Consider the following 21,374-nt stretch of genomic DNA (forward strand, 5'->3'; position numbering starts at 1 on the left):
GTGTGAGGACTTCTGTCATTCTCAGTAACTCCCTGTGCCATTCCAGATCCCTGATGGGCCTCACTCTTCCTTTATCTCCTCTCCAGGCTTCTTAACTACATGCCAGCATTATCACATAATCTAAATCATTTCAGGATATCATCTGCATGAACGGTTCCTATTCAAAATAAGGCTCTCTGAATGATTCACCATTCTTTTTATGAGTCTCTGGTGCCTAGATACCATGGCTTCTATGATCAGTGATAATGGTATTGAAAGAATGTGCATTCTCAAATACTTCTTAAAATATTGTTTGGCTAGATAGGAACTAAGTATTTTAACTACCATTTGTCAAATAGTAAAAGCTTTCTTTTAGCCTCCGAATTTCTGTTTTTATAAAAGTTTGGTATGCTAGCTAAGGAGTGTTCTAGTTATGGTTGTCTTTGGTAAAATGACACTAACAGTACATGGGAGGGAAGGTGGAATCATCCATGTGCACTCCTTTGTTGTATGTGTGACTCCCATGGAGAAGTTCTGTAGTTCTTCACACATTATAAAAAATGTTTTGTTGCATAAGTCATAACAATGAATATATATTAAAATACCTCAGTGTAGCAAATTAATTAAGTCTGCTCTCTAGGGATTTCTAGACTAGGTAAGTGAAATGATTCACTCCTTATTTCACTTGTCTCACAGAGAGATACATTATTTCTGGATAAAAATGGACACCAAATTGTTGGATTTGTTCATGATTTTGTTTATGACTTTTACGTTGTAGTTGTTGATTTATCTAGGGAAGAGTGTCTGGCCTTCCTTTACCCTATAACTTCACTTCCACATATCAAATGTTGGATGTGGAATTGTCATATTCGACTACATATTGAATGTGTCAGGCTCAGTGACGAATCTTTACTATCCAACTTAAACAGGAGATTTATTGGCCAGGTGAGGTGGTTCATGCCTGTTATCCCAGCACTTTGGGAGGCTGAGGCGGGTGGGTCACTTGAGGTCAGGAGTTCAAGACCAGCCAGGCCAACACGGTGAAACCCCTCTCTACTAAAAATACAAAAATTAGCCGGGCTTACTGTTGCACACCTGTAGTCCCAGCTACTCGGGAGGCTGAGGCAGGAGAATCACTTGAACCCAGGAGGCAGAGGTTGCAGCGAACCAAGATTGCACCATTGCACTCCAGCCTGGGTGACCAAAAAAAAAAAGAGAGAGAGATTTATTAATGGATTTTAAGTGACTTTTAAGCAACACTGCTGTGGAAGCTGCTGCCTCTTCTATTAATACAACCAGAAATATGGCAAGTCAGCTCACCTGCATCCCCAGAGCCACAGCCGACAGAAGGGAACTGCATGACCCCCGAAGCTGTTGCCTTCCAGCTTTCGAACCACTTAGTGTGGGCTGCAAGCTGAATCAACACACTAGATGCCCCATTCCTGCCATTTAATGCTGCAGAGCTGTTGGCCAACACCCTGAGTTCTTTTGTTAATGTTATGCCTGCTGGCAGAAGTAGCACAGTTAGGCCCTCTGCTCTGATTGACAGGTCCCAAGTCACAGGGGAACCTGAGATGGGTAGAGTGTGCTGTCTGGCCTCTGGAGTTAGGAAGGCCCATAGAAGACGATTGGACTCCTTCATATCCACCAAAAGAGTTAGAAAGAACTCTTAGGAAGAGAGAAGTAAAAACATATGAACAAAGCAGAGAATAACAACAAAGTCCCACAGTCCTAAAATTTCATTTTAGCATGCCATTAGCTGTAGAATGTAGCATATAAAAAGATAGAGGGTGGCGTGCGGAAAAAATGTTTTGTCCTTTAACTTAATGTTCTGCCTTTTTAAAAGAATTCAAAGTCCAAATATTTTTATACGTATTACTTGGTAATAAGTATTAAAAGTATAAAATTTTGTGCTATGCACTACAACCATTGAACTATGATTTTTTGTTTGTTTTTTGTTGTTGTTTTTGAGACAGAGCCTCGCTCCTTTGCCCAGGCTGGAGTGCAGTGGTGTGATCTTGGCTCTCTGCAACCTCCACCTCCAGGGTTCAAGCAGTTCTCCTGCCTCAGCCTCCCAAGTAGCTGGAACTATAGGTACACACTGCCACACCCAGCTTTTTTTTTTTTTTTTTTTTTCGTATTTTAGTGGAGACGGAGTTTCACTGTGTTGCCTAGGCTGGTCTTGAACTCCTGAGCTCAGGCAGTCTGCCCACCTCGGCCTCCCAAAGCGCTAGGATTACAGGCGTGAGCCACCACGCCTGGCCGAACTGTGATTTTTAAAAGGAAATTTTTAATTACATGCTGAAAAGGGTATGCATATTTGAGGTATACTTTAAAATGTTTTTAAATAAGCAAATCTTAATGCAAATAGATATTGCAAACACTAAGAAATTAAATAAATAAGATTAGTTAATTTTTAACCCCTGTCCTCAAGCCATACTCTAGCCTTGGCCTCCCAAAGCACTGGTGATACAGGTGTGAGCCACTGTGCCCAGCCAGACGAATCAATTTTGACTTTTCTCTGTACTACTTGCTGTATCCAAGCATGAACTTGTGTTATTTTTGAATATTTTTTATTTCTGTGATATAAGATTTGTTACTGATTCCTGCTCTAAATCTCAAGCAAGATTCAATTCGATGCATTTACTTGAGTGCCTACTGTAGATGAGACGTTTTAAAACAGTATGGCCATTACAAATATATGTTTAATGAGAGTGGGTAGTAAGTACTTATAGTAATAATGCTAAGCTTTAACAGTTCTTGAAACTTAAGTAAAAGGTGGTGTTACTAACACAAGCATGAAGGAATGCCACATGTGACTGGAGTGCTGCTGGGTTCCCCTGCAGCCTCAAGGGAGGAGGATGAACACTCAAGGGATAGACCAACTGAAGCAGGGAAACTTGGCCACATACTGCCTGACACAGAAGCCCAGCTGACTGCTACATCTTACCCAGCCTACCATGCGTAAGAACTAGTTGAGACAACACTGAATTCCCTAAACTTCTGGGTGCTCAGTGGTGAACTGAGCAGAGGGAAGAAAGCCAGCACTCTGGGAAGGTACGCTTCACCTACTTACATCCTGATGGGGACTAACAGTGGCAACAGAGCTGTGCAGAGCCTCGGGCCCTGGCATGGTATTCCAGCCAGAGTGCGCTCTGCCATGTGTGGGAGCAGCCCTGGCATTCAAGGATTTGCATTGAAGGCCTTGGGTGAGGATGCTGTGAAGGTGGGCACTGTGTATACGGAGCAGTGACTTTGTGGGTCAAGAATTTAACATGTGGCCGGGCGCGGTGGCTCACACCTGTAATCCCAGCACTTTGGGAGGCCGAGGCAGGCGAATCATGAAGTCAGGAGATCAAGACCATCCTGGCTAACATAGTAAAACTAAACTAAAAATACAAAAAATTAGCTGGGCCTGGTGGTGGGCACCTGTAGTCCCAGCTACTCAGGAGGCTGAGGCAGGAGAATGGCGTGAACCCGGGAGGCGGAGGTTGCAGTGAGCCAAGATCGCGCCACTGCACTCCAGCCTGGGCAACAGAGCAAGACTCCGTCTCAAAAAAAAATAAAAAAGAATTTGACATGTGCTTGCTATGTGAGGCCAGTGAGTGAACCTGCACTCTGAGGCCCAGGATTTATAGGTCAGGACAGCCCCGCTGACTTCTTTGGGACCTGTCATAAACTCTTTTAAAGTGTTAATGTTTTTCGTATTCAAAAAAGCTCACCAATAAAAGAGGAAACTTTAGGAAAGGTTGAAAAGCAACTGTGGGCTGGCCACAGTGGCTTATCCCTTTAATCCCAGCACTTTGGGAGGCAGGAGGATTGCTTGAAGCCGGGAGTTTGAGACCAGCCTGGGCAACAAAGTGAGACCCCGTCTCTACTAAAAATTTAAAAATTAGCGGGGCATGATGGCGCGTGCTCTAGTCTTAGCTATTTGAGAGACTGAGGCAAGAGGATCGTTTGAGGCCAGGAGCTCAAGGCTGCAGTGAGCCATGATGGCAACAGAGTGAGACCCTGTCTCTAAATAAATAAACGGGAAAAAAAATGGGATTTGATAGAAGGCAGGAACATGCACAGATATTGCAATATTTTTCAAATTTGGGAAATTATAAAGATCTTAATCATACATACGGATTCTAGCATATGGACTCTTATGGATTGAATCTGGATTATTTTAATTGATTCTACTTTGTTCTACTGCATTGAAATCATTGTTAGTATATTTAGTCTTCTCAGCTAACTTCTTATACCTAGATAACTGTCGAGGTTTATAAAGGCCTTAAAACATGAATAATACCTACACAACTGTGGGATGCTTTTTTTTTTTTAACTGAATGTATTTTAAGTCAAATTCAGTCCATATCTAAAGTCTGAAAATTGTAATATTCAGATGATTAATAGGTATAATTCTTTACCGTCTAGTCTGCATTCTGTAGTATTTGCCATACTTCTATAACTGCAACTTCTATTTTATTTATTTTAATTTTTTATTTGTTTGTTTTGAGACAGTCTTGCTCTCTTACCCAGGCTGGAGTGCAGTGGTGCAATCACAGCTCACTGCAGCCTTAGTCTCCCATGCTCAAGCGATCCTCCCACCTCAGCCTCCAGAGTAGCTGGGACTTAAGTCACATATCACCACACCTGGTTAGTGTTGTTGTTGTTGTTTTCTAGAGATGGGGTTTCATCATCTTGCCCAGCCTGATCTCAAACTCCTAGGCTCAAGTGATCCTCCCACCTTGACCTCCCAAAGTGCTGGAATTACAGGCATGAGCCACTGTGCCTGACTGCAACTTCTGTTTTAGAGAAAGTTGCAACTCAATAGTTAGTGGAATATTTCCTATGTATATTATATACACAAAAAAGCATTTGCCATGAAAAACCTAAACTGTGTATTCAAAAGCTTTAATATGAACACTATTATTCAAAATGGAAAGACTTTCATTCCTGCCCTCATGAAATAGAAATTCAGCTATATTTGATCATGACTGTAGAATATTACTAGAGATTGGGTCTTTTTATGTTATGTTTTGTTCAACTAGATACACCTTTTTGAGGTCATTCATATAGTTAGTGACATGTAAATGCTTTTTAACTACACACTGTTTAAACATTGTCAACAGAGGCATAGGGTATGGTATTCACATTTCCGGAACCTATGGGCTGTACCCTCAGTCTGTCCTGGAACCTCTGCATTCCACCCTCGGTCTGTCCTGGCTGCTGTGAAGATGGAGTGCTGGTGGCTGGTCCTTAGCAGTCACTCCACCTCACACCCAAGCTTAGCCACATGGCCAAGCCAGTCCTGTGGTGTTTATCAAGGAAGAAGGGCCCTGGGGATTGCAGGCTCCACTGTTTGCCTCCCTAGGCATCCCCTTACTTACATACCTGGCAGGGAGGGTTAGGTAGGACAGCCAAGCACTGCATAAATCTGAATGGAAGCTGATGTCAGGTCTCTCTCCTTCTTAGCTGTGCCCCACTATCACGCAAGGTGTTTCATGTGGCACATTCTGTGATGATGAGGTAACCGTGTTACCTTCATTTACTGAGTGCTTGCTAGGCATCACAAAATTATGGAGCACCTCCTCATGTTGGGTTTAGGAATATAGAGCAATGAACAAAACAGACAAGGGGCTAGCTCTCCAGAATAAAGTAAATAAGATCATTTTCAATTGGTTTGTAGCCAGGTAACCTTGGACAGATTACCTTATGCTTTGCTTTTCTCATTTGTAAAACGGTGGTTATGATGGTATCTCCTTATGTGATTGATATATTAATGAGATAATAGTCACAAAGCACTTAGAACAGGTCCTGGTACATGGTAAATGCTAAGTGCTAAAAAAGCACTCCCAATTATTATGAGACATAACACTGTGTGCCATGATATGGAGTAACCTGGGTAGGAGCATCAAGGTCACCTTGGAATGAGCAGTGAGGGGAAGCTGAGGAGGGAGAGCTTCAAGGTGAAACCTAACGGATGAAGTGGAGTCAGCCATGAAAAGCTCCAGGAGACACACTTTCCACACAAAGACACCAGCTATTGCAAAGAAAAGGATGGACTTGGTGTGTTCTAGGAGCAGAGGAGAGGCCAGTGTACCTGGGATGTAGAGAACCCAGGGGCTGAGACAGATGCTTAGCACAGAGAAGAGCCAGGTGCCAGAAGTTCAGACTTCGTTCCAAGGACAGTGAGAAGCCTTTAAGGTTTTCAGCATGAGATACATGTGATCCAATCTGTGCTTTGAAAAGATCACATCAGCTGCTCCAGATCAAATGGAATGTGGAGGTACAAGAGTAGGAACAGGAAACAAGTTAGGCCATTTCAAAAATCCAGCCAGGTCAGACTGACGACCTGGACCAGAGTGCTTATGGTGAAAAGCGAAAGGTTCAGGGTCTGTTTTAGAGATATGGTTTACAGTACCAGCTAAAAATTGGATGTGGGATGATAGGAAGTGGGGTCTCAAGGATGACTGTGAAGTTGTTGGACTGGTGGTGGTATGGTGGTTATTGAGGTGAGGGGTGACTGGGGGAGGCCAGAGTTCTAGTGATGGCCTTGTTGAAGTGGAGACCTTTAAGACTCCAAGCTGAAGAAGTCGAATTGGATATGTACTTACAATGGGGGAGAGAGGTAAGCACGTGACGGCCAGGCACTGGACCCAGGAAGGAATTATCTTCTCTAGTCTTTATAGAAACACCGTAAGATAAATAACATCTAGCTATGGGAAACAAATTAATGAAAGCCACTTTCTAAGGTTAATTTTAAGTTAAAGGATTTTTTTCACCTTAATGTAGTAGATAGACCAGTGGAATAGAGAGTCCCAAATATATACAGGAATTTAGTTAATAAATACATTTCAAATCAATAGGGAAAGATGAACCATTCAATAAATGGGTAAGGACAATAGGTTAGCCATCTGGAAAAAGAAATGAATTGGATTTATACTTTAATCTTACACCAAGATAGATTCCAAATGAATCAAAGATTTAAACATAAAAACTGAAATTGTAAAAGTTCTAGAAGAAATAGTGGGAGAAGTATGTTGAGGTGGAAGTTTTTTCTGTGATTCAACATCCATGGATCCAAAAGAAAGTATTAATTAAGCCCACATGACAAAATTAAAAGTTAAATGGCAAATCGAGAATATGTATGTATAATTTGTATTACAAAGAGCCACTCTTCCTAGTACATGAGGTACTTATAGAAATTAGTAGGGAAGACTGACAACTCAGTATAAAAATGGGCAAAGGTTATGCATACAGAGTTCATAAAAGGAAAATATGCTCAATGTCTCATGATTTTAAAAAAAATGAATTAAAATAACACTATTATTTTTCCCCTACCAATTTTGCAGTAATCTAAAATTTTAGTAACTTTTGTTTGGTGAGGCTGAGAGGCAATAAACACTCTTCGTTTGGTGGAGGGAGATTACATTGTCACCACTCCAGAGAGAGCACCTTGGCATGTGTATATACAGATGTGTGTGTGTGTGAATTTTTAACAGGTCAGCTCTTTGACCCAGCACTTCTACTTCTTGGAATTTATCCAACAGATATACTTGTGTATATATGAAATATAAGCTTATTCCTTGCCCCATTCTTTGTGATAGCAAGTGGAAATGGCATAAAGGTCAGCATTAGGAAATTAAAAATTATGGCACATGCTTGTAGTGGAATACCATGCAGCTCTCTATGTGACTACAAGAAGAATGAGGAAACACTCAATGAACTGTCACAGAAAAATATGTGACATTGGTTACATTGAAGGAATGGTGGGATGCTTGAAATGGGCTATATTCCTGGAATATATACGGAGAAACTTTAGAAGCATATGTGAGAAACAAGTAACAGTGATTATCTGTGAGAGGTAGCTGGGAACTAGAAGATGAAGGATGGGAGCTGGAGGGAGGGAAACGTCACCATATACCTTTAAATTTTGAGTCATATATATTATTCAGAAAAATGAAAGGACTTTATATATAGTTATTTATCTTGAAATTTTTAGACATTATATATATTTTGGAAAGCAGTATATATAGCAATAGTGTTATACTCTTTGATCCAGTACTCCCTAGAAATTTAATTCATGAAAACTAAAAAAGTACACATAACAAAAGCAACACTGTTCCTCTTCATGGTAGCAATACCTATAATAATGGGGAAAATATAAGCAACCTAAGTGTCAGTGTAGGGGAATTATTTAATTGAATATGACATACAGCATGATATAATGTGAAGCCACTGTGTAATATAATTAAGAAGACCATGCTGAAACATTTATCCATTCAACAAATATTTATTGTGTGCGTACTGTGTTTCAAGCATTGTTCTAGGTGTTAGGGATACAGCAAGAAATAAGAGCCAAAATAAATAAATAAATCCATACACCATTGGAACTGCCATTATTTGGGGCAAGACTGGCCACAGACCAATAGATATAATGTAAGAAATTAAGACCAGGCGCAGTGGCTCACGCCTGTAATCCCAACACTTTGGGAGGCTGAGGTGGGTGGAATCCCTGAGATCAGGAGTTCGAGACCAGCCTGGCCAACATGATGAAACCCCATCTCTACTAAAAATACAAAAATTAGCCAGGCGTGTTGGCACGCACCTATAATCTCAGCTACTCAGGAGGCTGAGGCAGGAGAATCGCTTGAACTCAGGCAGCGGAGTTTGCAGTGAGCTGAGATTGCACCACTGCACTCCAGTCTGGGTGACAGAGTGAGACTCTGTCTCAAAAAAAAAGAAAGAAAGAAATGATGGTTACAACTTCAAATAAAGATAAGGGACAGTGAAGGTGGAGGTCTGCTATTTTTACGTAAGACTCAAGGAAAGCCTCACTGAGAAGGTAATACTTGAATGGAGATGGGTAAGTCATATAAATGTGTAGGGAGAGCATCTCAGCAGGGAGATCTGGTACTTGAGGATGCAAGAAGGGATCTGTTTGGCATGTTTGTGGAATGACAAGGAGGCCAGTGTTTCTGTGCATCACATACATGAAGGTCAGAGAGGTAGGGTAGGGTTGGGACTCTGATCATGAGGAGGTCTAAAAAGCCATGACAATAAGGCCTTTGGGTTTTTTTCCACGTGTGATACAAAGCCATTAGAAATTCTGGAACCCCTGCAGAAGTGATTCTAAATGACTATGTGAGAAGCAAGAGAGTCTGAGTCCTCCATTAGGGCAAGCTGGTGGATAAAGACATGGTGTAGAACTGGAGATATCCAAGAGGTAGAAAGGTAATTCAACTTCGCACTCTGATTGGATGTGGGAGGTGGAGAAAAGGGAGGGATCCAGAAGGATTCTAAGGTTTGGGCAACAAGATGAATGGTGGTACCATTAATGAGACAGAAAATTCAGGAGGGAGAACAGAGTTGGAGAAAGCTGAGAAGATGATGTGTTTTGTTTTAAACATGTTGAATTTGTTGAGGGACCTGTGAGTCACAAATATCAAAAGGAAGAAAAGTAAAATGAACCCTGTCATGTTTGATCAGAATTAGGGTAGTACAAACTCATGATTTTCAAGATGGATGGATGAATGAATAGAAGTCAGTGTGTGTGAGAGGGTGTATATGTGCACACACTTCCCAGCTGTTCTAAGAGGCCCTGGGACAGTGATACGTCAGTAGCAATGAGCACACCTAGTGCCAGATAGTAGCTTTTAAATACCTGAAGGGACTTGGCAAAGTGGCTGATTCCAAGTTTGGATGAGAGAAAATACAAGATGAGCCTTGAAATCTTGTTATGTTAGAAAGTAAGAATGTTCTCAAAGAATGATGGGGACATCAAAAAGAAAAAGGACACCAAAGCTAGCTTGAAAGAGTCCCCAACTAGCCAAATCTGGGGCAATTCATGCATCAAAATAAAAGATAGTTATGGATTATAAACCATTCAGTAAGACTCCATGAGTCACACTGATATAAAAACAAATGAAAAATAAAAATGAAAAAGAATTTAAGAAAATGAATGAATTGGAAATTTGATAAGGAATAGAATATTAGACGGTTTCACAGTATCTCCCACATAATGTTTTTTAACTTCAAAAGGAAAAAGAGTAACTTATAGTTGAGAAGCCTGACAGATATCACCTTAAGTTTTCAAAAGTGAACATCATCAGTATCGGGACAAATTAAAATAATGTAATTATTTTAATTACACAGAATTTAATTATTGTAATACACAGAATGTAATTAGAAGCCAGCCCGGGATGCAAACCTATAGTCCCAGCCACTCAGGGTGCTGAGGTGAGAGGATCACTGGAGTCCAGGAGTTTGAGGTTGTAGTGCACAATGATCATTCCTGTGAATAACCACTGTAATCTAGCCTAGGCAGCATAGAAAGAGCCCGTCTTAAGAAAAAGTGGAAAGAATGCAAAACAAACAAACAAACAAAAAATAGTACACAGCATCACTTCTGTGTTATTTTTACCAATGATACATCAACTGAATCTCATAATCAGAAGAAATCAGACAAACCCAAAATGAGGGTTCATACCCTGCAGAATACCTGAACTGTTTCCTTACAAAATGTCAGGGTTATGAAAGTCAAGGAAAGACTGAGGAACCATTCCAGACTGCAGAGTATTAAGAGACATGATAACTAAATGCAGCCCGATTCTGAACTATCTCCTTTTGCTCTAGGACGTTACCAGGGCAATGGGTGAAACATGAGTGAGTAGGAAGATTAGATGGAGGGAAGATTAGGATTCATGTCCTCCTTTTATGGCTGTAGAGCGGTTATATGGGAAAAAGTCCTTATTTGTAGGAAAAACACACAAAAGTATTTGGGAATGAAGGGGTATCATGTCAGGAAGTTACCCTCAAATAATTCAGGGGAAAAAAAACATGATTTTTACTGTATTTAGAACTTTTTGGTAAACTTGAGATTAAAAACTTTAAAGGGATGGTTTAACATATACAAGTCAATAAATATGATAACATCACATTGACAAAATATAAAAACAAAAATCATATGATCATTTTAATAGATGCAGAAAAAGCATTCAATAAAATCCAGCATCCCTTTATGATAGAAACCCTCCACAAACCTGGCATAGAAGGGACATACGTCACAGTAATAAAAACCATATATGACGAACCCACAGCCAACATCATATTGAATGGGGAAAAGCTGAAAGCATTCCCCTTGATAACTGTAACAAGACAAGGGTGCCCACTGTCACCCTTCTATTCAACGTAGTACTGGGAGTGCTAACCAGAACAATCAGGCTACAGAAAGAATTAAAGGGCACCCAGATAAGAAAAGAGGAAGTCAAACTGGTATTGTTTCCACTCATATGATTGTATACTTAGAAAATCCTAAAGACTCCTCCAAAAGACATCTAGACTTGATAAACAAATTCAGCAGAGTCTGAGAGTACAAAATCAATGTACACAAATCGTAGCACTGCTATACACCAACAATGACCAAGCTGGGAATCAAATCAAGAACCCAGTCTTTCTTACAATAGCTGCAAAAAATAAAATACCTAGGAATATACTTAACCAAGGAGGTGAAAGATAAAGAGAACCGCAAAACACTGCTGAAAATGATCATAGATGATAGAAACAAATGTAAACACGACTCATCTCATGGATTGGAAGAATCACTATCATGAAAATGATCATGCTGCCCAAAGCAACCTACAGATTTAATGTAAATCATATCAAAATACCAACATCATTTTTCACAGAATTAGAAAAAACAGTCCTAAAATTCATAGGCACCAAAAAAGAGCCTGAATAGCCAAAGCAATAGTAAGCAAAAAGAATAAACCTGGAGGTGTCATGTTACCTGACTTCAAATTATACTATAAGGCTATAGTTACCTTATATCAGCATGGTGCTGATACAAAAGTAGATACACAGACCACTGAAAAAGAATAAAGAGCCCAAGAAATAAGGCCAAATACTTACAGCCAATGGATCTTCAACAAAGCATATAAAAACATAAATTAGGGGAGGGACACCCTATTTAATCAATGGTGATGGGAAAACTGAAAAGCCACATGGAGAAGAATGAAACTGGATCCTCGTCTCTCACCTTATACAAAATCAACTCAAGATGGATCAAAGACTTAAATCTAAGACCTGAAACCATAAAAATTCTAGAAGATAACCCAGGAAAAACTCTTCTGGACATCCCTTAAGCAAAAAATTCATGACTAAGAACCCAAAAGCAATTACAACAAAGACAAAAAAATAAATAAATGGGACCTAATTAAACTACAAAGCTTCTGCACAGCAACAGAAATAATCATCAGAGTAAACAGACAACTCACAGAATGAGAGAAAATATTTGTAAACTATGCATCTGACAAAGGACTAATATCTAGAATCTACAAAGAACTCAAGCAAATCAGCAAGGAAAAAAGAGACAAGTAATCCCATCAAAAAGTTGGCAAATGACATGAATAGACATTTCTTAAAAGACAATTTACAAATGGCCAACAAACATGAAAAAAAAATGCTCAACATCACTAATTATCAGGGAAATACAAATTAAAACCGCAGTGAGATAGCACCTTACCCCCTCAAGAATGGACATTATTTTGAAAGTTAAAAAACAATAGATACTGGAACAGATGTGGTGAAAGGGGAACGCTTATGCACTACTGGTGGGAATGTAAGTTAGTACAGGTCTATGGAAAACAGTATAGAGATTCCTTAAAGAGCTAAAAGTAGATCTACCATTTGATTCAACATTCCCACTGCTGGGTATCTACCCAAAGGAAAGTAAATCATTATTTTAAAAAAGACACCTATACACATATTATTTATTGCAGCACAATTCGCAGTTACAAAGATAGGGAACCAACCTAAGTGACCATCCATCACACAATGAGTAGATTTTAAAAAATCACTATACACACCATGGAATACTTCTCAGCCATAAAAAAAGAACAAAACAATGGCTTTTGCAGCAACTTGGATGGAGCTGGAGGCCATTATTCTAAATGAAGTAACCCAGGAATGGAAAACCAAATACTGTATGTTCTCACTTAGAAATGGGAGCTAAGCTGCCAGCACACAGAGACATACAAAGTGATATAATGGACTGCAGAGACTCAGATGGGGGAGAGTGGGAGAGGGTGAAGAATAAAAAAACTACCTATTGGGTACACTGTACACTACTTAGGTGATGGATGCACTAAAACCTCAAAATCTCAGACTTCAACACCATACAATTAATCTGTGTAACCAAAAATTACTTGTACCTACAAAAGCCATTGAAATTTTTAAAAAATAAATACGGGTCAGAAATTAAATAAAAACTTTTTTAAATGATCAGAAAAGTGAGTAGGAGGCAGTCAAATGGAACTGTGAGGCCCACACTTTCTCAAAAGGTTGGCAGGAAAGAGAGGGTGACATACGCTCCCAGCAGAGACTGCACTGAGCATTTGGAGCCAGTGTGTAGAGAGGGAAGAGATACACCTAGGTTACATGGTGACCACTGCAAAGCAAAATCCTAGAGGCTGTGTTTTGCTGGGCACCCAGGTCCAGTGGAAAGAGCAGGCTGAGCAGGCAGCAGGAGGACATCAGCTGGGCACGGCAGGCAGTTCCAAGGTGGGCTGGCTGGAAACAAAACTAATTTCTACCTAGGAACCTTCCTTCTCTCTGAGAACTAGAGTTGTCTTCTGAAAGTGGCCGTTGTCTGCTGTCTTAAGTACAGTAAACTGAATATGGTTAGTCTTCAAATTTGAAATTACTTCATTGAAAAATGTATCAAAACAATTTAATATTTCTCAGTGATACTGTTCCTAAAACAGGTTTTCTTAGGATTGCAGAATTTACAAAATTACCGTTGATATTTGAAAAAGAAGAAAGCCTTGTATGTGTATGCATTTGCCAAGGCAGCTTGTTTTTTTATTTGGTAGGGTCAGAGCAGGTAGAACATGTATGCATACTTCACAAAAACAGGTGATTTATAAGCCATTGCATTAGACAGGACTGGTTTCCAAGCCGGTCAGTCAGCTTAGAATGTGAAACCCTGATTCAGAAGCGAATCCCCTAAGGATGATTCAACGCTGTGTTTCCTGTTGTGCCAGTAGGAACACTACAGTAGTGGTTTACCCCCACCTCACCCAGTTCATTAGACTCTGGCCCAGTCCCACACTGGAACTATAGAGCCTGAAGACTATATGAGCAACTGTCTTCTCATTCTCCTTAGACTGTTCATGACTAAGGAGAGGGATGCTAATCCATTCCATGGAGTGGAGCCTCAGGGTTTACAGGCTTTATTCCCTCCAAGAACTCTGCCTCTGAAAGCCTGTGTGACTCTTGTGTGGGCCAACATGCCCTTTGGTGGCCTAAGGGAAGCTGTAGGACACTAAATTACCCATGGTACCATCAAAACCTGCATCTCCAGGCCCATGTCTTGTTCCTTACTCTATACCCAGTTAGAAACCCTTGGCCCCTCGGGTTTCAGTGATGAATGGGCATGGGAAAGTGGGAATACCAAATGGCTGCTCATTTGGTAGTCAGTTGGGGAATGCATGAGAGAAAATAAGACCACAGTGTGCCCAGGGATGCTGAGCTGATGGCACATTTTGAGCAATAAACTTTCTTAGTGTAGATCCCTCCTTCCTTGCTCTCTTTTTCTTCATTGTTCTTGTCCTAATTTACAACTTCACTAAGTTCTTCCTTTCCCACTTGTATACTTTGTAGCAATATATGTTTTGGTTTGTGAACTACCTCATATTGTCCCCAAGGGCAGGAACTATGTCTTATGTCCCTTTTCCCCATGAAGGGTGAATAAATGCCTGTTGATTAACTCAACTTGGTGTAACAAGCATATATTATCTATAATGCATAAGTCTCTGAGCTAAGGACTCTGACAGGTACATAGGGAATAAGAAATATGATTCCTGCCTTCAAGAAACTTCCAGGAGAGAGAAAAGATCTCCTCATGTTATTATAATACATAGTAAATGTGATGAGAACTAAAAGACAAAAAAAAAAAAAAAAAAAAGAAAGAAAACACTTTTTAACGCAAAGAAAAAAAGGAAAAAGAATTGTTTACACCATGAGAATAAGAGAAGTCTTCATACAAGACATGGAGTTTCAGTTTGACTTGAAAAATGATACCTAGATGAGTGGGAGTAGCAAGGACTATCAGATTCTATGAGGGGAACAGGTGGGAGCCAAGATAGATAGGGGCGTGGTAGCATCTTGATCTTAGACCCCACCATGTGTGTACCAAGAGGCATGCAGGAGCCATTGGGATACTCCCAAAGTTCTCTGGCCAGGTGAGTGACATGATTAACTATATTCAATAAGAAGGAGCACTGTAGTAGCAACCTGCAGGAGAGGTTAGAAGAAAGGAAAGAACAGGGGTTAAGAGACAGGTTGGGAATCATCTGCCTAATCCATGTAGGTGGCAGGAAGGACAAGACCATGACAATGGGGATGAGGAGGAGAATATTAAAAAGGTGATGCAGAGGGAAAATGGACAGGTTACAGCAACTGGATGTGAAAGGAAATAGAGTACTCCCAGGTTTTGAGACTCGGTGACTGGGAGAACGGTGGGGCATTCTTCAAGAGGGATCTCTGCATAATGATGGTAAAGTAACAGATCTATAGAAAGAGAGATACTGGCCAGTTACATTAGCTGTGTATTCATGACCTAAATAAATGCAGCAGTGATTTTATTCTGTGTACCCTAGGAAATACAGATGCATTCGTATAACTCTTTGTCAATGATAAAATTCTGGTTGATCTTCTTGAGAAGGTTTAGACTCTTTTCTTTCTTAATACCTACACCCATATAAGACATTATCTTTTAATACAACTGTCATGATGTATATGTTCTTAAAATGGCATAATATCTTACATTTTTGGTCCATTGAGTTTTGACATGGGTGTCAGGCAATTCAATGGAGAAAGAAGAGTCATTCCAATCAGTGGTTTTGGAATGACTAGGTATCCACATATAAAAGAATTAAGGTGGACCCCTGCCTCATACCATGCACAAAAATTACTGCAAAATGGATCACAGACCTAACGTAAGAACTAAATTTCTCAGAAGATAATGTAGGACTATATCTTCCTAACCTTATGTATTATTAGGCAATGGTTTCTTGGATGTGACAACAAAATCATAAACAAAAGAAAAAATACATAAATGGGACTTCATCAAAATTAAAAACTTTAATGCATCAAAAAACAAATTTGCAAATCACTAATCTGATAGGGGACTTGTATCTGGAATATGTAAAAAACACTTACAACTCAACAATAAAAAGATACCCAAATAAAAGATGGTTGAAAAATTTGAATAGACATTCAAAATATGCAAATGGACAGTAAGCACATGATGATCAACATCATTAGATACTAGGGAAATGCAGATAAAAACCACAATGAGATACTACTTCACAGTCACTAGGATGGCAATAAAAAGAAGGACAATACTAAGTGTGGATGAATTCAGATGTGGAGAAGTTGGAATCTTTGCACACTACCTGATGAGAATGCAAAATGTTGCAGCCATTTTGAGAAACAGTGGGGCAGTTCCCCAAAAAGTTAAACATGGAATTACCATATAACCCAGAATTTCCACTGCTAGGTATATACTCTTAAGAATTGAAAACATATGTCCATGTAACTTCTACACAATCACTCCATAGCAACATTACTCATAATGCAAAAATGTCAAAACAACTGCAATGTCTGTCAGCTGATAGAAGATAAATAAATGTGATATATCCATGTAATGGAATATCTTTCAGCAACAAAAAGGAATGAAACACTGATCCATGCTATAACATGAGTGAACCTAGAAAACATCATGCTAAGTGAAAAGAAGCTAGGCATAGAAGGCCACATATCATATGAGTCCATTTATGTGAAATAACTAGAACAGGCAAATCCATAGAGGCAGAAATCCAGTCAATTATTGCCAGGGACTCAGGGGAAGGGAGAATAGGAGTAATTGATGGATGGAGGTTTCCTTTTGGGATGATAAAAATATCCTGGAATTAGATAGCGCTGATGGTTGCAGAACATTGCGAATATACTTAATGCCACTGTGGTACACTTTAAAAGGATTAAAATAGTAAATTTTATTTTATGTGTATTTTGCTACAATATAAACAGGTCCATTCTATGGTATGTGAATTATACCTCAGTAAAGCTGATATAAAAATAAAAGGCATAATAGCTTGTTTTAATTACCAGGGAATTGTGCTGAGGAAAAAAAAATCCAATCCCAAAAATTGTATACTGGATGATTCAATTTTTATAACATTTTTGAAATGGCAAAATTTTAGAAGAGAGGACAGTTTAGTGTTTTTCTGATGTTAGTCATGAGGGTTGGGAGATGGAAGGAGGTGAGTTATTAAAGGGCAGCCTGAGGGACCCTTATGGTGATGGAACTGTTAAGTATTTTGACTGTGGTAGAAGGTACAGGATCCTACACAGGTGATAAAACTGTCAAACTAAATATGTGACACACATCCAAGTAAAAGAGTGGCAGGTTTTATCAATGTCAATATCCTAGTTGTGATATTGTATTATTGTTTACTAGTACATATAGTTTATACTCTTGGGGTAACTGGGTAAGGTGTACAGGGGTTCTCTCTGTGGTATTTCTTAGGACTGCATGCGATTCTACAATTAATAAAAGTTTCAATTAATAAAAAGGCAGGCTGGAAGCAATGACTCTTGCCTCCAATCCCAGCACTTTGGGAAGCGAAGGCAGGAAGATCCCTTGAGCCCAGGAGTTCCAGACTAGCCTGAGCAATACAGCGAGACCCCATCTCTACAAAAAATTTAAAAATTAGCTGGGCACGTTAGCACAGGCCTTAGTCCCAGCTATTTGGGAGAGTGCAGTGGAATGATCACTTGAGCTCAGGAGGTTGAGGCTACACTGAGCCATGATCATGCCACTGCACTCCAGCCTGAGCAACAGATTGAGACCCTGTCTCAAAAAAAAAAAGGCAAAAGAGGTAAGTATCTTTGAAAACTTGTTCCATGGGTAAACGTCTATCAAATTACAAGATGTCTTGGCCAGGTGTGGTGGCTTACACCTGTAATCCCAAGCACTTTGGGAGGCCTAGGCGGGCGGATCACCTGAGGTTGGGAGTTTGAGACCAGCCTGACCAACATGGAAAAACCCCGTCTCTACTAAAAATGCAAAATCAGCTGGGCGTAGTGGGCATGCTTGTAGTCCCAGCTACTCAGGAGGCAGAGGCAGGAGAATCGCTTGAACCTGGGAGGCAGAGGTTGCAGTGAGCCGAGACCCGCAATTGCACTCCAGCCTGGGCAGCAAGAGAGAAACTCCATCTCAAAAAAAAAAAAAAAAAAAAAAGTTCGATATTCACCGGCAGTAAACAAATCGAAGTCTAGACTGGCACCAGTTGTGTCAGCGGTTTTATTTGTGTCTTCCTTAAAGACCAAGCTTGCAGCAGGGTTTTGTTGTTGTTAATCTCAGCAACACAATATTTTTCTAAAATAAAGATGATGTGTGAGTATGGAAAAGGCCTTTCTTGGCCAGACTTGGTGGCTCATGCCAGTAATCCCAGCACTTTGGGAGGTCGAGGCCGATGGATCGCCTGAGGTCAGGAGTTCGAGACCAGCCTGGCCAACGTAGTGAAACCCCGTCTCTACTAAAAATACAAAAAAATTAGCTGGGCGTGGTGGCAGGCACCTGAACCCTAGCTACTCAGGAGGCTGCGGCGGGAGAATCGCTTGAACCGATGGGGTGGAGATTGCAGTGAGCCAAGATCGCACCATTGCACTCCAGCCTGATCAACAAGAGCAAAACTCCATCTCAAAAAAAAAAAAAAAGAAAAGACCCTTCTCAGCCGGTCACAGTGGCTCACACTTGTAATTCCAGCACGTTGGGAGGCTGAGGCTGGTGGATCACTTGAGCCCAGGAGTTTGAGACCAGCCTGGGCAACATGGCCTAGCCCTGTCTCTACCAAAAATACAAAAATTAGCCAGGCGAGGTAGTGAGTGCGCCTGTGGTCCCAGCTACTCTGGAGGCTGAGGTGGGAGGATCAGTTGAGCCCAGGAGGTGGAGGCTGCAGGGAGCCGAGATGACAGCACGGTACTCCAGCCTGAGAGACAGAAGGAGGGTGGCCCTGTCTCAAAAGAAAAAAAGGCTGAGGGTTTTTGTCCTCTTCTTTTGGTTAAGTCACTTTTAGGAAAGTAAGATTGTTACTCCTTTCGGTTCATTGATATTTAAAAGTTTACATGTCACACTTTTATTCCAGCAAAGAGAAAATATGATTTTTAAATGAATAAAAAACACATTTCTGTGCAGTAGAAGTCGTGCTAACATCTCATGTTAAAAAGATAAACAACAGGATTAACTGTTTACTTTGGGAGTGCAGAGGCTGGTTGTTTTTGAGAAGAAGAACACAATGTCCTGCTGTCTCTGGTTTCCCGGCCGTCCTCCCAAGCCTCTGCAGGAGTGGGCGAGGCCCCCGCCCCCAATGCTTCCCCTCCCCCACCCCGCCCCGCCCTCGCTCTCGCCCCCGCCTTTTCTCAGTGGCTCCCTTGCGCTCAGGTTCCAGCCCTCTTCTCCCCATGCTCCCTTTTTTTCTCTCTCTGGTTTTATCACTTCTTCCTCTGATTTCTTCTGTTTTTTCCTTGGGTTGAGGCTTCATAAGAGATTATAAAGTGAAGGGCAGGTCTTTGTTGATCTTTAGAGCCTGCTTAAGTTGACAGTGACCTAGAATGAAACAGCCGGGCCTGACTCCGATTCCGGGAATTCTTGGTGGACTGCTAAGAACTGCTCCCATAACTCACGTAAACATCCCACATAGCCACTTAATCTGCCCTCTCAGCACATGCGTGCGCAGGCACACACATTTGCTGTGTTCTCGCTGTCCCTCCTTCGTGTAGCTATGAAACTGAGCCAGTGAATGAAAGACAGGGAAAACACGTAGTTTTGGAAACGAGGAAGGGACATTTAAAACTTTTTTAAAAGAGACATTGAATTGTACTCCCACAACTTCCACTACAAATCAAGAGTTTTATTTTTTTATTCCCTGTGATTTGTTCTGTTGCCTTGACAGATAAGACATGTATTTTTACAGTTTTTGAAATATTCTTTAATTGGCATAATGGACATTAAGTTGGTAAGAAAAGGAAAAAAATTCTTAAAGACAAATATTAACTTCATAATGGACTTTTATATTTACAACGAGAACAAGGAACCTCTTATCTGTCTTATTTTATGTTGCTGGGAATGCGCGGTGGAATGTGGTTTCATTTGGCACCAGTTTTAATCGGCTCTTCCAACATGGTCCAGGCCTCACCCTCATGGCTCAGAAATGCACAGAGTCCAAGTCCTGCAGAATGGCTGCTGATGCCTGAAACAGGCGATTCTGCTGCTACCCTGTTTCCCTGGAATCACTTTCTGACTGCTGCCTTGTTTTCCCAGTTGAGAGGGTTGGAGTGTGGGTGGCTAAGGGCAGGGACCCGCTGTAGACATGGTATTCTAATGATTATGTATTGCTTTACCCACAATGGAGCTTTACCTTGCAAAGCAAAACAGCAGTAGCTGAATGATGAGGTCACCATTGTAAGGCCGCATCTGTGTGAAATGGTATGCCCTGTGCCGTTCTCAAGCACCGTCCTGTGAGCACCTTCCCATAAGATTAGGCCTTTTATAAAAACGCAGACACCTGCTTCAGGACTTAGGAGAGCTGGCACTTAATGAGCGGGAACCCTATTTTCTTGTCAGTTAACTACATCTGTAATAATGCGCATTTATCTGGTAGGTGAAGGAAACTAAGATTTTGAGCACAGAAGAGATGCAGGCACTTAACTGACTGTGAAACGAGTTCACATAATCTGGATTGTGCAGGTACCCGAACTCCTAGTGCCTGTGTCCATTCGTGTCATGTGGTGCCTGCTCCCCTGCAGACCGCAGTCTTACAGTCATGAAAGTGGGGGTTATTTGGCTGAGTGTCTATGGGAGAAACATTGATCTTAAACGTTAAATAAGTGGAATTCACTTGGCGGACTCTTATTCCAAGGAGTTTTGAATGACTTTCTGGCTGATGGAATCAGTGCAGTTCTGAGACTCTCATTCTAAACACGTGTCCTACTTCTTCTCTGTGAGATATTTTATCATGGCTGTTCTAAGCACTTATCTAAGTTAATCACTCCTGTAGATAGCAGCATCCCCTCACACCAGGTATAAGGGACCCACCAACCATGCTCAGTGCTGCATGGGGCAGAGAAGTCGCCTGCAGCCCAGGCCTTAGCTCAAGATCACTAGCAGCGGAGAGTGTGGTGTACTGGATGTATACCTTTGCCTTGGCAGTGGATATTCTATGGCAGGACAGCAAAGGAAGGTACTCAACTGCTTCCCAAAGTGGAAGCTCCATTTTATGAACATTAATCACATAACTTTAAGATGTCAGATCTCTTGAGCCTGCTGTGGCCTGGCTAGCCAC

The 21,374-nt window shown here is 40.8% G+C and overlaps 1 protein-coding gene across 48 annotated transcripts in view; it reads left to right on the top strand.

Annotated features, from left to right (window-relative positions):
* Positions 1–21,374, top strand: part of SPIDR (scaffold protein involved in DNA repair) — a 481,215-nt gene that overhangs the window by 378,803 nt on the left and 81,038 nt on the right. For 6 of the 48 annotated variants that reach the window (XM_077943630.1, XM_077943631.1, XM_077943632.1 and 3 more), the window contains one exon: positions 1,956–2,073. The exons of the other annotated variants lie outside the window; for them this stretch is intronic. The gene's annotated coding sequence lies outside the window, so the exon portion shown is untranslated. The remainder of the gene's footprint in view (positions 1–1,955; positions 2,074–21,374) is intronic. 48 annotated transcript variants of the gene reach the window in all.

The sequence above is a fragment of the Macaca mulatta genome, chromosome 8 (genome assembly GCF_049350105.2).
Source record: "Macaca mulatta isolate MMU2019108-1 chromosome 8, T2T-MMU8v2.0, whole genome shotgun sequence".
NCBI lineage: Eukaryota > Metazoa > Chordata > Mammalia > Primates > Cercopithecidae > Macaca > Macaca mulatta.